This window comes from Mastigoproctus giganteus, chromosome 14 (genome assembly GCF_048544385.1).
Source record: "Mastigoproctus giganteus isolate SK-2022 chromosome 14, ASM4854438v1, whole genome shotgun sequence".
Lineage (NCBI taxonomy): Eukaryota > Metazoa > Arthropoda > Arachnida > Uropygi > Thelyphonidae > Mastigoproctus > Mastigoproctus giganteus.
The window spans coordinates 81,701,458-81,719,161 of NC_143588.1; positions in this window are offsets into that span (position 1 = coordinate 81,701,458).

Genomic DNA, 17,704 nt, shown 5'->3' on the forward strand with positions numbered 1-17,704 from the left:
CAAGATTTGTTTTGTTTTATTTTAATTTTATTTTACTCCATGAAAGGTTGGTGAAAAAAAAAAAAAAAAAAAAACTAAGAACGTAATATGCTCTTTGAGTAGACTGGGGTTCAAGCCCCTGACTGCTAAATATGGATCAATCTGCCAACCTGCATGGCAGATTATGATCCAGTTCTCTCAATATGAATCACTGAGGCTTCCATCCTGCAGTAGATTGACAATGGCTGCAGTTTCAATTCAATTCAGGATGCCGTATCAGTAACCTTCCTGTGTACACAACTGTATCTTACCCGAACCAAAATTCATTGTTGAAAATGTTATTCAGAGATGAGAAACTGGGTGTTACCTCCATTAGAAAAGGTCTGGATGATATAACAAACGCTTAATTTTGACAAACCATAAAGAGGATGTCTCATGCATATCACCTGTAAAGAAAACAGAGTAGATCCAAGAAACTGCAGGACCACCCATCAGTATATCAATTACCTGCAGAAAGCTGCAAGGGTCTTGTGTTTAACAGTTTTGCAAATTAGTATCTGGAGACTAGGCACTGGCGAGGTGTATAAAGCCTTGAATGGTTTGAGCATGCTCAATGCTGATGGGATTCTTCCTCTTGCTCAGAATAATCACCTGAGAGGGCATAAATTCAAATTGAGGAAAGACATGTAGGATAGACATGAGGAAATTTGCCTTTAGCCAGCGGGTGGTTGGTTGGTGGAATAAACTTCCATCCCTTGTCATGGAAGTTGATAGCCTAAATAAGTTTAAGGCTCAGCTGAACAGGTATTTCGAATGAACAGAGGGGTGAAGTGGAAGTGGTATTTTTTATTTATTTATTATTTTTTTATTTTTATTTATTTTATTTTTTGGCTGATGCTGCATAAGCTTGCTTTCTTGCATCAAATACCTCTACTAATGCTAATAGCAGTGGGAAAGCATTGCAAGTAAACAGAGCCATATGTGTATATGAAACACTATACAATATTCCCAATACTGTACAAATGTTATTGTTAGTTGGTTTTTTTTTAGGAGCATTAGCAACTAAGGCCATATTGTTCCTGGAATATGCGGTGGTCATTCCCTGACCTTTTCGCATCCTCCGTATTTGATGGTGACAGGATCGAACCCCGGTCTAATCAAGAAGCATGTGTTACGCACTGCTGCTCCTTCCCACCTGGCTACGGCGGCGCAACTGTACAAATGTGTGCTATTCCATATGCACATATAATTTTGTTGACTTGAGCACTTTGCAACTGCAGGTCACATTGAAACTGTTCTGTATACTATTTCTCCCTACTTTGGAAACACATCCTTCTTTCATGTCATGCCAAAGCGAGTATATCCAGTACTTTTTGCTATTGATATGTAAAGAGGGTAGTGAAGTAATGGCTTGCCCTATGGAAAATAAAATTTCAGGCTGGAAATCCACGATTTGCAACTTTCTTCTTTCACTTTGCAGTATTTTGTCAAATAAGTGGAAGCACACTTATAGGACACCCAATATAATTAAGGGTGGCAAGATTGGCCAGACCATATTATTCACAGAAATTACAGCAATAATATTTAGACCAATTAATTCATGTATAAAGTTAGAAGCAATAAGGCAAATCCAAGTTTAATTAGTATAAATAATCTGTTGATTGTACTTTTGTTTTGTCCTTTGAAAACATGACAATATCATTAGTCAAAACTACCTACAGTAAACTCTTGAAAATCTGGCACTTCACATTCCCAAAATGTTAAGAAACCAACATGGCACTCATATCAATGATTGTAATTACAATCATTAATAAGAGTGCCAGATGGGGGGGGGGAACATTTTCTGTCATTATAGGATGCTTGCAGGACTATATTGAGCTTTAATCTGTTATTGTGGCCAGTAGGATTTAGACTGCATAACACTGATCTTAATTCTCACAGCAGTGAGAATTCAGGCAACAAATTAATGCAACTCATTGCCTTTGTAATGACTTGCCCTAGTATCACACTATAAAAATGGATGGCTTGTCAAAAGGTTAATCGCCCATTTGTTTAAAAGATGACTATTATGACAGCCTGTTTCAAGACTAATTGATCCCTCATTAGACAGCAGGTGGTCTCTAATCTGTAGACAAAATAGTTGTAAGTTATTTGATGTGAGCCATATATGTATACCACGTAGTAAACAAAAGCAGTTTTCAAAGTTGTAATATAGCTAAGGCTATCTGTTGAAAGTAGCGCAATACCTGGGTAACTCATTACAAACACACGTTTATTCTGTTATAAGAATTAAGACCATTGCATTATCAGTGCACTTTAAATCCTGTTGCTTCCAGAAACAGATGAAAGGTCAGGACAGTTATTATAAATGTGAATAAGTTCAGTTGTTTGTGCTTAATATTTATTGAAACATACTCCTCTAAAACTGCTCAACCATTATGTAATCCTCTCACTCCTACTGGTGCCAGATTTTAAAAAAATGACTGTATTTCTTGAGAGTTTTCCTTCTAAATCTTAAACAAACAAAAAACTTCCGTCACAATGCCTTTCTCATGCAGTTGAATTACGTCCATGTTCTCTCTCAAGAGAAATACGGTTGTGCCCCCGTATCCACTGATTCAATTACCCACGGTTAACCACAGAAATTAACACATACTACTCATATATGTCAATTTTAAATCGAATAGCTTCCCTTTATTTTTTACAATGTTGCGTATGGTTCGGTCACAACATTACAATGGTTCTTTAGAGATTTAACGGATGCACCATTTTCAAATGTCTTACTGTGTGTTTAATTTATCAATTACTTTATTATACTTTTGAATAATTCAAGTTTTTGTTTAATTTGAAAGCACAACTCTTGCGTTTACCCATCATTTTCATGATTTATAAACAAAAAATAAAATAATAAAATCTGACATACATAACAAAACAAAATTTGTCCTTTTCTGGTGCAAACGGAACACAACAATCGATGCGATGCACTAAATCAAACTAAACGTGGTCTTTTTTTTTGTTTTGAGCGGTAGGTATGAAGACAGCAGGGGTTGAAAGATAATAGGTACACTAATCTCCCAATGCCGACTTATAACACTGGTTCTTGTCACTTATTTACGACTTGCAAAATATCTATACCTATTCTAGTTATTATTTGAATTTTATGATTTCTGGTTGATTTTTTTTTTTAATTTGGAGTCTTTAAGTGTCCTGGTTAATCCAATCCAGGTAAACCGAGTCTGCTGTACTTTATTATTACCATATTTAACGTTGGTAATGTCTTATTGTGAAAGTGTCATGGTTTAATTTATCAATTACTTTGTTATACGTATGTATGTACAAGAAAAAAATCACGTTATAGATGGGGTCAGTAGATGTTCGCTTATATCCGCGGTAAGTCTTGGAATGTATCCCCTGCGGATATGGGGGTCTTACTGTATATACAAGTTTCTGGAATTAATGTCTTAAAACATAACAGTAAGTGTAAAGTAAGTACACAAGGGAGAGGGACAAAGTCATTTTAGAACAATGGCCAAATGTCCCTAACTAGATATTTCCATACAATTTTAATATAATTAGAGGTATTAACAAATCAAAACATTAATGATCCACAAAAATAATTTTTCTTACAAACATTATTTTAGCTAAACTTGAGAACTATGAAAATGTCTAATATGCATTTCCATTATTATTTATATTAGAAGTTTAAAGAAAAAAAAATCCAGGCAGAATGCGCTGGTCCCGAAGGAACTAGTAGTTGTTGGTTACTATTGTCAGGGAAACATGCTTTGTAAAAAGGATAGCTGGAACAGGACCAGGGTATGTCTGCCAGGGGCAAAGGTTGATGATGTAGAGCGAATAGCATCTTTTAAGGGCACAAAAGGTGATGTAGTTGTACACGTTGGCACTAATAATATTAAGATTAGGAGACCGGCAGAATTACTTAACAAGTACAGGTCACTGTTGAACAAAAGCCGAGAATTAGGGTTGAATTTGAAAGTGTCTGCAATTCTGCCCAGACACGATAGGAGGGAGTATATGATGAGAGCCTTGTCGATCAATTCGGCCCTGGAAAGATTGTGCAAGGCTCAAGGGGTAGAATTTTTTTCAGCCTGGACTGTACTTGTTAACAGGAGAGATTGCTTCTACAGGGATGGGATACACTTAAATAGAAAGGGTGCAAGAATATTTGCTGATGCTATCGAGGCAGTGTTAGGTGGGTCGGAAAACTGCTAACTTGGGGAGAGACAAAGACCAATAGATTGACAGTAGCCACTGGCAGAGGTGAAAGAGATTCTTGCACTGCTTCTATTAGAATGAGCAGAAGCCTGAAAAACAAGATGCATGATATTTCAGAGACTGCTGGGAGCCATTGCGGTACAAGTAAACACATGGGTTGTGTTAGGGTAGCTAAGAACAGAAACAGGTGCAGGTATACTTGCGTGTACACCAATGCTAGGAGTTTAGTAAATAAATTTGATGAATTTGAGGTATTGCTCAAAACATCAAAGGCAGATATTGTTGGGATATCAGAGACGTAGTGTCACACAGATATAAGAAATGCAGAACTGCAATTTGGGGAGTACAACGTCTACAGAAAGGATAGGAAGGGGGGAGGGGTTATGCTATTAGTTAAGAAACACACAAAAACCAAGGAAGTGAAGCCAGTCGACATCACTGGACAGTGCAGTGTTGAGTCAGTTTGGTGTGACATAAGCATTGGGAGATCAAAATTGAGAGTAGGAGTGTGCTATAGGCCTAATGACTCTGATGAGTATAATAAGGAACTGTACAGGGAAATAGAGTGGGCTAGTAAATCAGAGAGTCTTATAATGGGAGATTTTAATTTCCCAGATATTGACTGGAATTTGGGGCTGGTCACTCACTAGCAAGGTCACACTAGCAAGGCTTTTGTGGATTTATTGTTTTCTACATCAGCATGTTCTGGAGGCAACTAGAGGGAGTAATACTCTTGATTTGATTATCAGCAGTGATTCATCATGCATTAAGAATCTGCAGATAAATGAACCAATAGGTGGCGGTGATCACAGTGTGCTGAAGTGGGATTTACTCAAAGAGGTAACTACCATTAGGGGTAAAGGGAAGGGTTATTGCTTCCATAAAGGCGACTACGATGGACTGAGACAGTATTTAAATTCTATACAGTGGGACCAACTGATGATGTTACCAACAGCAAATTCAAAATGGGAAGCATTCAAAGAACTTATCTTGGAAGCTACTAGGCTTTACATCCAACTAAGAAATATTGTTCAAGGTTTAGGCCAAAATGGATGTCAGATGAACTAATGAGGCATATGGCAGAGAAGAAAAATGCATGGGATAATAACAAATTAACACATGACACAGAAGCCTATGATAGATACAAGTTGATATGCAACCAAGTTACAAAGGAGGTTAGGCAGGCGAAGGCAGATTACGAGAAATCCTTGGCAAGGGATGCAAAGAAAAACAGCAAAGAGTTCTTTACTTATGTAAACTCTAGAAGGAAGGGGATGAATCAGATTGGTCCACTTGATATTGATGGGTCAACTGTTGATGATCCTGCTCAGGTAGCTAACAAACTAAATGAATATTCTGCATTGACATTCACACATGAGGAGTTATTCAGCGAGGGGAATGCCAGAGGTGTATTCAACTCTAGCAGTAAGCTACAGAATCTTGAAATAACTGGGAGAAAAGTGGAGGAGAAACTGTTGAAGATAAACACAAGAAAGGCTCCCGGGGTGGATGGGATCTATCCAGTTATATTAAAGGAGGCAGCAAAGGAAGTAAGCAAACCCTTAGCCATAATTATGAGAGCTTCCTTGGACTCAGGGGAGGTACCCATAGACTGGAAATGTGCAAATGTGACCCCAATTCACAAAGGAGGATCAAAGGCTGACACAAGTAATTATAGACCTGTGAGCTTAACTTCTGTTCCAGGAAAATTAATGGAGGCACTGGTTAAAGAAGCACTGCAGGATCATTTAGACAAGACTTCAGTTATAGCTCGGACACAGCATGGTTTTGTTAAGGGGAAGTCTTCCCTGACCAATTTGATTGGATACTATGATGCAGTCACAAAAGAACTGGATGCAGGGAATAACTTTGATATTATATACTTGGATCTTAGAAAGGCTTTTGATACTGTTGCACATGGAAGACTGCTACACAAATTGGAGCAGTGTGACATTGGAGGCAAATTGCTGCTATGGATAAAGGGGTGGTTGAGGGGGAGAAGACAGAGAGTGGTAATCAATGGACACTGCTCATCGTGGACTAATGTTATTAGTGGAGTCCCTCAGGGCTCAGTGTTGGGTCCATTATTGTTTTCTGTATTTATAAATGATATTGATGATGGTATATCAAGCTTAATGTAAAAGTTTGCAGACGATACAAAGGTTGGCAGGGTTGTCAAGGACACTACTGACACTATGCTGCTGCAACAGGATCTGGAAAGGTTGAGCAGATGGGCTGAGAGGTGGCAAATGAAGTTTAACATTGACAAATGTAAAGTACTACACATGGGAAACAGCAACCCCAGAGCAACGTATCAACTCTGTGGTACTACACTGACAGTGGTAGAGAATGAAAGGGACTTGGGGGTGGTTGTGCAGGCAGATATGAAGTTCTCTGAGCAGTGCAGACGGGCTGCAAGAGTAGCTCATGGAGTATTGTCAATGATATATAGGAATTTTTCCAGCAGGGATAAAGAGGTGATTATTCCATTGCATAAGGCAATGGTCAGGCCACACCTAGAGTACTGTATACAGGTCTGGAGGCCTCATTTCAAGAAGGATGTAGAGCTGCTGGAACGAGTACAGAGAAGGGCAACAAGATTAGTGAATGGAACAAAGGGGTGCTCTTACGAAGAAAGGCTTAAGTTTTGCAAATTACAGTGTCTGGAGACTAGGCACCAGCGAGGTGATCTGATAGAGGTGTATAAAGCCTTGAATGGTTTGAGCATGCTCAATGCTGATGGGATTCTTCCTCTAGCTCAGAAAAATCACCTGAGAGGGCATAAATTCAAATTGAGGAAAGACAGATGTAGGATAGACGTGCGGAAATTTGCCTTTAGCCAGCGGGTGGTTGGTTGGTGGAACAGACTTCCATCCCTTGTAGTGGAGGTTGATAGCCTAAATAAGTTTAAGGCTCAGCTGGACAGGTATTTTGAACGAACAGAGGGGTGAAGTGGAAGTGAGTTTTTTTTTTTTTTTTTTTGGCTGATGCTGCATAAGCTTGCTTTCTTGCATCAAATGCTTCTACTAATGCTAATGCTAAAAGGGCATACTTGCATTATTCGGGGTATATCAATGCACCTGACGTCATTCTTGTAAAACTAGGTTTAGCATATTGTGCCACTTACACATAGATTGAGAAAACACACTTTTCTCCCTCTTGATGCTGGATTATTCAAGAAAAATAAAGTTTTTTTAAATAGATTTTCATTTTGAACTACTTAAAGAACGTTATGTTAGTTTACGCCACCAATTCGGAATGGATTTGAGCGAAAAACTGTCCATAACCTTGTATACATTAGATTAAGAAAACCATTTTATGCATAAATCTGTTAGTCTTGGGTGTTTATCCCCCACTTACCGCTGTTTAAAACAGTGGCAAGTGGGGGATAAACACCGTAATTAAAACTAACCATAGTGGACGAGGCATGTCAATCACTACTACTCACAGTGATCAATCAGACGGGGTTATACAGATTGTAAAGACTTACTTTTTTTAAAAAAATTTCATAATGTTACTTTTACTTGCATATGTTTTTTTTTTTTTTTAATTTGATAATTTCACGTTATCAAGCATAATACAATGGTTTTCCCCAATATCCAAACTGTGATTCACTGTGGAAGCGTTTTCTCAATCTATGTATAAGTGACACGCAAAACCTAGATTTGAAAGAATGACATCATGCACATCGATATACCCCTTATAATGCAAGTATGCAAAAAAAAAGTAGCAACATTTAAAAGAAATTTGGTTGTAACTTTTTCAAACATTTTTGTAGTTATTTATTTTTTTTTTGGCACATCAACTGCTTTGGCCACAGAATGCCAGGGCACTTGCTTGGTTTACAAATTCCACAAATTGTGTATTAAGGAATTTAGTTATTTTTCAGTGCTACTACATCAAGGACTCCTGCAAGAGGCAGATGCAACCATTTAATTATAAGCGTGGACAAAAGATAAGTACTATTTGAATTTCTGCATGTTCTTTACTATAACTGCTTTACCAGCATGTTCAGCCATTGTCCATTGTTCCAACAATTCTCAAAACAAGCTGTATGACCTTGACCGGACATCAATAGTCTGCTAAAGCATCCCATTAATCCTCACCCCTGCACAATGTAGGATAATAGCATGTGCACCTTGAGCTAGCCTTTTGTCTGACATACATGTTACGAAAATAAACAAATGAGGTTGACAGATTTTCTTGTCTAATCATGTACTGTGATCACTACACCAAACTGCCGCCTTTACTGTGCCAGTACATAGTTTCTTTTCTCAGGACAGCATATTTTACTTTAATATAGAGTTTGTGTTGGACAGCATAGAATAGGGAATCAGTATGGATGGACAGAATACTGGCATGAGAAAACCTACAGATACGTCTGAGGGAGGAAACGACAGTTCCCTCTTATTGCTTCCCAAATTGCCACAATCGTCTCCTCAGAAAGATATTGCTGGTGGTTTATCTACTGCTCAAAAAGCTGGGACAACCACGAATTCTGAAGATAACAAAATGATTGAAGAATTAGATATTATTAATGATGCATATTTGGTTTATGAGGTGATTTCAAAAATGCATAAAGATATGAGCTTTGTTTTAGGAGAGACCAATAAAGTAACTAAAAAGGCAGGAGATGCTATTATGGACAAACGGTCCAAATTTGAGACGGTGACAACAGCCCTCCTGATAGGAAACGAAAAATTGAAGGCCACTAATCATGAAATAAATATGCGAGCTAATCTAGACAAAATACCACAAACCTTTTCTGCAGTGACTCCAAATAAAATAGATTATGTACAAGAGCCAGAAGTTCAGGCCCCTGCTGACAGGAAAGTGCAACATGAGGACCTCCTCCTGTTACAGAGAGCCCCCTTCTGTTAGATCTTATGCTGATGTAGCCTGAAATAGACCCATGCTGAAGCAACAAATAGCTAAACCTAGTGAGAATGTAATGGTACTTAGTATTAGAGAACAGCAATTTTAAAACCAGCGCTGATGTACCTTGGTAAGGTACATCAGCGCTGTAGGTAACCAACACTTTGAAGACCGAATTTAAAACAGTCAAAATAAAATCAATAAAATTAGCACGCAACAAAAGCATAATTTTGGAAACGGCCTCTAAGTCGGACTTAATTAGTATCTCAACATCTGATTCCTTGTGCTCTGCAGGAATTCCTAAAAAAGGTAACCCTTCCATAATTATCTACAACGTGCTCAAGGATCTAAGGAGGACATAATGGAAGAATTAAAAAATCTGGCTATGACTTACAATGTAGGAGAAGAAACCTTGTTCAGATTTACAACCAAATCAAGGTCCTTGTCAATGGTTCGTTGGGTAATCAGTTTTTCCCCAATAATTTACAGGTATATTTCGTCAATGGACAGAATATTTCTTGCTTGCAGCTCACATAGGCCATTTACAACATGGGCACACAACTCAATACTGTACCCATAACTCCCCATCCTGTGGACATTGTACCTGTAGTGGTCATGTGTATGCAGAATGCCCTCATAAGATGAGCCTGCTTGCTGCATAAATTGCAAGAGGCGTAAAAGAGACTTTCGGCACTCCATCTGCAATCCTAATTGCCATGAATATAAAGGAGCTCTAGAGATTGCACGATTAAGGACCGCTGATGAATGAGACAATGCATGACTCCAAATGCCCAGAACTTTTGCATACCATGGATTTCATAAGACCACTTTTGCATACCATGGATTTCGTAAGATAATGTACCAACTATGGGTACATTATCTTTTACCAGTTCTTCACTTGCGGATGAATCAATCTCTGAACTTAGCCTGCTTCAACTGAATGTTCAGCAGTCACAATTGGTGGCCAATGAAATCCAAAAGGTAACTGATGGAATTAAATACGATATTATAGCCTTACAAGAACCATACCATTTCCACAGTAAAATAACTGATAACCGGATACCCCATCTCTTTTAGGGTTATTCAGCCGGAACACGCTGAACCACGTACGCCTTTGTCATAGTCAATCCTAAATTAGACGTAGTCAAGGTATTTAGTCTTACCAATCAATATGTGTCTGCATAAGTGTCTACTCCTCACGGCTCTTACTTTTTAGTTTCACTATACTGCCCACTGACTTCCGACATTACACTCCATCTTGGCTACCTCAATCAAGTTATTTCTTTGGTAGGTACTACTAAACTTATTATAATGTCAGACGTTAATGCTAAATCCAGTCTATGGCACTCCTATCAGTATGGTCGGAGTGCCAAATCCAGTCTATGGCACTCCGACCATACTGATAACAAGGGTTCACTCATAGAAGACTTTCACTTGAGCTGACTGCTCTAATTAAACCCGGCTCACCTTATACCTGCAGCTCTCTAAATGGTGAATCAAATATAGACATCACTGCTACATCTTACACTGTTTCTTCAAACATTGCTGGACAGTAAATACCAACATTTGCTCAAGTGACCATCGTGAAATTACCTTTTGCGTGACTTGCTCTGCACAAACATATAATCCTCCACTCTTAGATTTTCTTTGCAACACATCATGTGGAACCAGTTTGATGACTTAATTAACACTTACTTCCCACTTGAAACCATAAACTTCATCCATCAATTTACAGCTTCTGAATTAGCTTAATACGTTAGTGATGCTCTCAGCCGCGCCTGTTATAAAGCAGCCAAAAAGAAAATTCAGTCCTCCCATCCCACTCCATGGTGGAACCGGGAACTAACTTTGCTTCGTCAGCAAGTGCATCGGGTTAGGCATACTTACCAACGACATTGGAGCTGGCCACCTCCTGACGTTGAAAGTCTTAAAACAGAATATCAGGTTTTCAAAAGACAATATGTCAAAACTACCTGCAAAATAAAATCTTGGCAGAACTTGGTTACCTCTACTGGCAATCAGGGCACATGGGGCCTTGTTTATTGCCTTACCAGGAACAAATCCTATTCTCCTGTTCATTATTCAATACCTGCAAACGGCACCGAACTCTCACCTGGAAGGGCACCATCAACACTACCCTGGACAATCTGCTTCCTTATGATTGCCCATAGGATGACTTGACTACTCGTCAACAAATAAGACAGCCCAATAACTCCTACACTACTACTTCTGAATTTCAGCCATTTACACAGCTGTCCTAAAAATTAACAAATCTGGTTGTCCAGGCCTCAACCTTCACGAGGCCATCTTTATCAAACAATTCCACAAGCTACATCCAACGGTTCTTCCTACCCTATTCAACAAATGTCTGAATGAAAGCACTTTCCCTGTTATCTGGAAGATTTAAACTTCTTCTTAAACTAATTCCTAAACCTTTAAACACCTTGAGTGGCAAGTCCTTCCGTCCTATTGCTGTTATCGCATTTGGCCAAAATACTTGAAAGATTGATTAAGACTCACTTCTCTTTTCACCAACACCTCTCTTGTATCTGATGATCAAACTGAACAAGGCACTAAAGCAGTCGTTGAATTTCTTGCTATTTTTGTAAACAACATTAAATTTGCTATTTGTTGCTTGCTATTTTTATTTATTTCTCTGTGGCCTTTGATCTGTTATGGTGGTCTAGTTTGCTCGCTTGCATGTTGCTGATTGTCCTCTTCCTCTTTATAACCTTCTAAGAAGCTATCTTGAAAATCATAGTTTCTATTATTTCTGGATCTAACTCTGTCTCCTGCTCTGTCACTAGGGGCTGCCCCCAGAGCTCTGTTCTTGAACCACTCGTCTGGAACATCGTTCTTGACGAATGGCTCCTTAAAACTATTCCTTATACTTCCATATTGGCTTATGCAGACGATCTCACCCTACTGGTGCCTCCGTAGCCAGGAGCAGCAGTGTGTAGCACACGCTTCTTGATTAGACCGGGGTTCGAGCCAGCGACCACCAAATACGGAGGATGCAGAAAGGTCAGGGAATGACCACTGCATATCCCGGAGCAATATGGCCTTAGTTGCTAATGCTCCAAATAACAAACAAACAATTCACCCTGCTGATCCAGGGCAATTCCCATGCCTATCTTGAAAGTACTGCCAATTTAGTCATGTCAGATCTCTATCAATGGTCCACCATAAATAAATTATCCATATCCTCCACGAAAACTAAAATGATGCTGGTTAAGGGTTCGCTTAATATTTCACGGCCTCCTGTTGTAAAACTTTGAAAACAAATTACTCTCCATTGTTTCTTCTCTAAAATTTCTTGGCCTGATCATTGATAGTAAGCTTATGTTTACTTAAAAACTTACTTTCTCACTTCTGCATCTCTCTAAATAGTCTTAATTCTTGCTTTCTATGGCTATATTACAAAGCTGTTTCTCTACCAATTTGTTCCCATGGGTGGCTGCCTGGTTCTGGCATGTTAAGGTCCAGACTTCATAGCATTCAACGCAAAATGCTTTTAGCAATGTGCAAGACCTGTAGGACTGTCTACTCCTGGTTTGCAGGTCCTTAACAGTTGTCTGCCCCCTCGATCTTTCTTCTGTAGCAAGGCCTGTACTTCTACATCAGGCATGCTGTCCCTGTGACCTTCCTGGGTATTACTATCAATGTCACTGTGGATCCCAAGGCAGACAAAAGACACTGTTGATATATTTTGATGCAGTATTGGCAAGACAGATGGTTCGCTACCTCTAAGGGTCTTGTTACTTTAAAGTTCATTCCTAACGTCACCTTTGCGATGTTAGAGTCCACTCGGAAATGGTTTTACCCTGGTGTGTACGCTCTACTTATTTTCTGGTCATGGCTCCCTTAATTCCAAACTAGCAACTTTCAACCTTACTGAATCACCTCTCTGCTCTTGTGACGTCCCAGAAGACTGGGATCATATTTTATATCACTGATATCAATACTTCTGTCTTTGACAGAACCTTCTACTCTCCAGAAGTATCACTGGCCCCAGAAATGAGCCGGACTTCCTGAGCACCAGAGAAAATTTCTAGTCCCTGCAAGAATTTGCTCATCATGCTTTTGATCATCGGAGATGCCTTCTGACTCAACTACGGAATACCCCCATCCTTCCTAGAGGAATAAAGAGGTATAAAGGCACTATTTTTTTTTTTTTATTTCTATTTTTTTTTATTTTACTTATTTATTTTTGCTGTTACCTGGGCTTGGGCTGCCCGAGGGACAGGATTTTATTATTTACTTACATATATATTATTATTATTTTTTTTTATATACAGCAGGCCCTCGTTATAACATGGTTCGCTTTATGCTGTTCTTATATTATAACCCATATCTGACTATAACGCTCTTTTACAGATTGCATTTTTGGCATATTTAACAAAATCGTTTCATTTGGAGTCGATAACTTGAAAATGAATAGCACAATGGAATTAAAACGCTTCCCACGCCGACTTGAGAAATTTTCCCATGCTCAGTGAAATTTTCTCGCACGCTAATTTAATTGCAGTACAGTGACTTGTTACATAGTTCTGAGATCAACATTTTAAAAAATGATCAAGTATATTGCTTGTAATATTTGCATTATATGCATTTATCCGAAGTCTAGTCATCACTCAGTACAGTATTAGGCATTGTGCATAATGGACACTTTACTCGAACATTGTATCATAATTAATGCAATCGACGCAGTTACATTTTCAAAGAGTTAATAACGGCGGATAAGAATGAAAAAGCAACGTCTCGACGCAGTATGAAGACTACAAATGTAAGAAAAAGTCTGAATTTCAAAAATTAAAGTAATTGTTTTGAAGCGAATTGATTCCTATCAATGACAAGCAGATGTGTGCCATAATTTAGGACTGGCAAGTTTAACTGCAAGAACAATTCTATGCCACTGTTAGCAGTGGGAAAGACAGTTGTTCCACTGCAAGCAACTAGGGCTAGGCCAGCTATCAGGATTGAAATGGAGAGACTTTAACTAATTTTATTTAAGATAATATCCAATGCAGAATTCAGTTAAGTTAAATATTATAAAAAATAAAGACTTAATTTTAGCAGCCCGTAGCGTAGCTACCCTTTTTCGGGCCCGGAGGCAAACATGTGCGAGTCCCTACTGAATTAATGAAAATTGCAAAAAGAGGAGACAGCCAAAGACGCCGGGCCCCCTAAAGGGCCCGGAGGCAATCGCCTTGCCTGCCTACATGGTAGCTATGCCACTGTTAGCAGTGGGAAAGACAGTTGTTCCACTGCAAGCAACTAGGGCTAGGCCAGCTATTAGGATTGAAATGGAGAGACTAACTAATTTTAATGAAGATAATATCCAACGCAGAATTCAGTTAAGTTAAATATTATAAAAAAATATTTAATATATAATTAAATAATGATATAATGATCTGAAGAAAACTCACCTAAAAAAAAAAAAAAATTCAGGGAGAAGCTGCAGATCAAGGAGCCGAAACTTTCAAAAAAGAACTTAAAATTATTGAAGAGGGGTATTATGTGTTATTATGGTATTATGTTATTATTATGTGTTATACTTCTCAAGTTTTTAGCATATATGAAGCAGGACTTTTTTGGAAACAAATGCCTAGAAGGAGTTTCATATTAAAAGAAGAAAAGAATGCCATGTTTCAAAGCAGTGAAGGATCGGTTAAATTTTTGTTGGGTGGTAACGCTGCGGGAGATTTAAAATTAAAACTCCTTTTAGTTTACCAGGAAGAGGGCCAAAGTACAACCCAAAATTGAGACATTTTACATGATTAAATTCAAACAATTAAAATCACGATTTTAATTGGAATTTTAAGTTTAATTTTGATACGTAAGTAGCTACCACATAATTATATATGTATGTAATGCAGGATATATTATACATGTGCAAATATTTGAATATTAAATATTTTGACCGACATTTTTTCATCTTTTCACTACTGTTTATTATTGATTAGGAAATATCCTATGGTACCAACCCCAACTCACAAATACATGTTACCTTATAGGAATGCGGCGCTCGCTTAGCGCAGATTCACTTAGCTCTGTTTTTCTGCAACGAATTATCAGAGTTAAGTGGGGGTCACCTGTATACATTTTTTTTGCTCTGATATTAAGGCAGTAAGAGCTGGTAAACCAGAGGGTTTTGAGGGCTGCCACAGTACATATGTGGCTGTGGCCTACCTCCCCATGGTATAGATGGACACTGGACAGGCTTTCCAGGTGATCACCTGCCTGGTGATAAAATGGCCAGAAACTACTAAACACACACTGAACAAACTCAAAATTACACACATTTCTAGCATGTTCTGTGATGATTACAGTGCTCTGTAATCATCACAGTGTACAAAGCGGAGTTGAAATGACTTTCAGATGCCATGCTACATAAGATATAATACATGTCTACCATACATGTGATTATAGTACAATCACCAGAAATGAGGCAAACCTCAACTAGCTGAGATTTTGGAAGTTCACCTGTACTCTCGTGTTGTTCATTTTGTGATTTTTCTGTTACTTTAAAAACTTTTTTTTAAGTAAAAAAAAATTTATTAATGATTTACTAGTTTTGCAGATAGCTAAGGAAAATTACCTTTAATTTGACTATGTACACACGAGCACGCTATTCTCTTGAACCATGAGTTTCAAATTTTTTTTTTATTGATATCATAAATGTAAGAGTAACTTAATTTGAAAACAAGATTTGGTTACAAAACCAGAAGATAACTGTGTCAACTCAGTGTATAATCCTTTTAATATTAAAACCAGAAGCTTTATAACATTGCTAGAGCAATATTTTCTGTTCTTTTATTTCATTTTATGCTTCCATTTTTTTGACTATTGCAAATTAAACTCATTCTAATTAATTAGCATTAGTAGAGGAACATGGTACAAGAAAGCAAGCTTATACAGCATCAGTCAAAAAAAAAAAAAAAAAAAAACCCTTCCAATTTCAATGATCCATTCATTCCAAATGTTTCTCTAGTTCTGCCTTGAATTTATTTAAGCTGTCAACTTCTACAACGGCAGATGGAAGTTTGTTCCAGCAATCAAACTACCTGCTGGCTAAAGGTAAACTTCCGCACTACAACTGTCTTTCCTCAACTTGAATCTATGCCCCCTCAGGGTTGTAATCTGAGCAAGAGGAAGAATCCCCTCAGAATTAAGCATGCTCAATCCATTCAAGGTCTTATGCACCTCAATCAGATTGCCTTGCAAGTTCCTAGTCCCCAGAAGCTTCAGAACTTAAGCCTTTCTTCATAAGAGCACTCCTTTGTTCCGTCACCAGTCTTGTTGCCTTTCTCTGTACTCGTTCTAGCAACTCTACATCCTTCCTAAAATGAGGTTTCCAGACCTGTAAGCAGTACTGAAGGTGTGGCCTGACCATTGCCTTATCCAAAGGGATAATCACCTCCTTATCCCTGCTCACAAAATTTCTGTATATCATTGACAAGACTCCATGACCTACTCTGGCAGCCTGTCTGCACTGCTCAGAAAACTTCATATCTGACTGCACAATTACCCCAAGGTCTCTTTCATTCTCCACTATCCTGAGTGTAACTTTTCTCTGGAATTACTGCTACCCATAGGCAGTACTTTGCATTTCTCAATGTTAAACTTCAGTTGTCACTTATCAGCCCATCTACCCAACTTCTCCTGTTGCAGCAGCATACTGTCATTTCTATTATTAACAACCCTGCCAACCTTTGTATCATCTGCGAATTTTGACATTAAGCTTGATATAACTTCATCAATATCATTGATAAATATACAAAACAACAATGGGCCCAACACCGAACCCTGAGGGACCCCACTAATAACATTAGTCCACATAGAGCAATACCCATTGACCACCATTCTGTCTTCTCCCACTCAACTATCCTTTTATCCATTGTAGCAACTTGCCCTTAATGCCATACTTCTCCAATTTGTATAGTAGTCTTCCATGTGCAACAGTATCAAAAGCTTTCCTGAAATCCAAGTATATGATATCAAAATTATTTTTTGCATCCAGTTCCTTTGTGACCACATCATAGTATCCAAACAAATTAGTCAGACGAGACTTCCCCTTGACAAACCATGCTGTGTCTGTATTGCTGCAATCTTGTCTAAGTGATTCTGCAATGCTTCTTTAACCAGTGACTCCATTATTTTCTCTGGAGCAGAAGTCAAATTAACAGGTCTAATTACTTGTGTCACCCTTTGTAACTGGAGATACATTTGCACATCTCCAGTCCGTTGGGACTTCCGTGGGGATTCCCCGAGTCCAAGGATGCTCTCATAATTAGGGCTGAGGGTTTGCTCACTTCTTTTGCTGCCTCCTTTAATATAACTGGATAGATCCCATCCACCCTAGGTGCCTTTCTTATGTTTAATTTCAACAATTTCTCCTCCATTATTACAAAATCATTTAAATCCCTGTTAGAATTTGATAAACATCTAGCCATCTCCTCCTTGAATAACTCCTCATGTTTGAATGTAGATGCAAAATGCTCATTTAGTTCAGCAGCTATCTGAGACTGATCATCTACAGTCAAACTACTGATATAAAGTGGACCAATCTGATTCATACCCTTCCTTTTAGAGTTTATATAAGTAAAGAAGT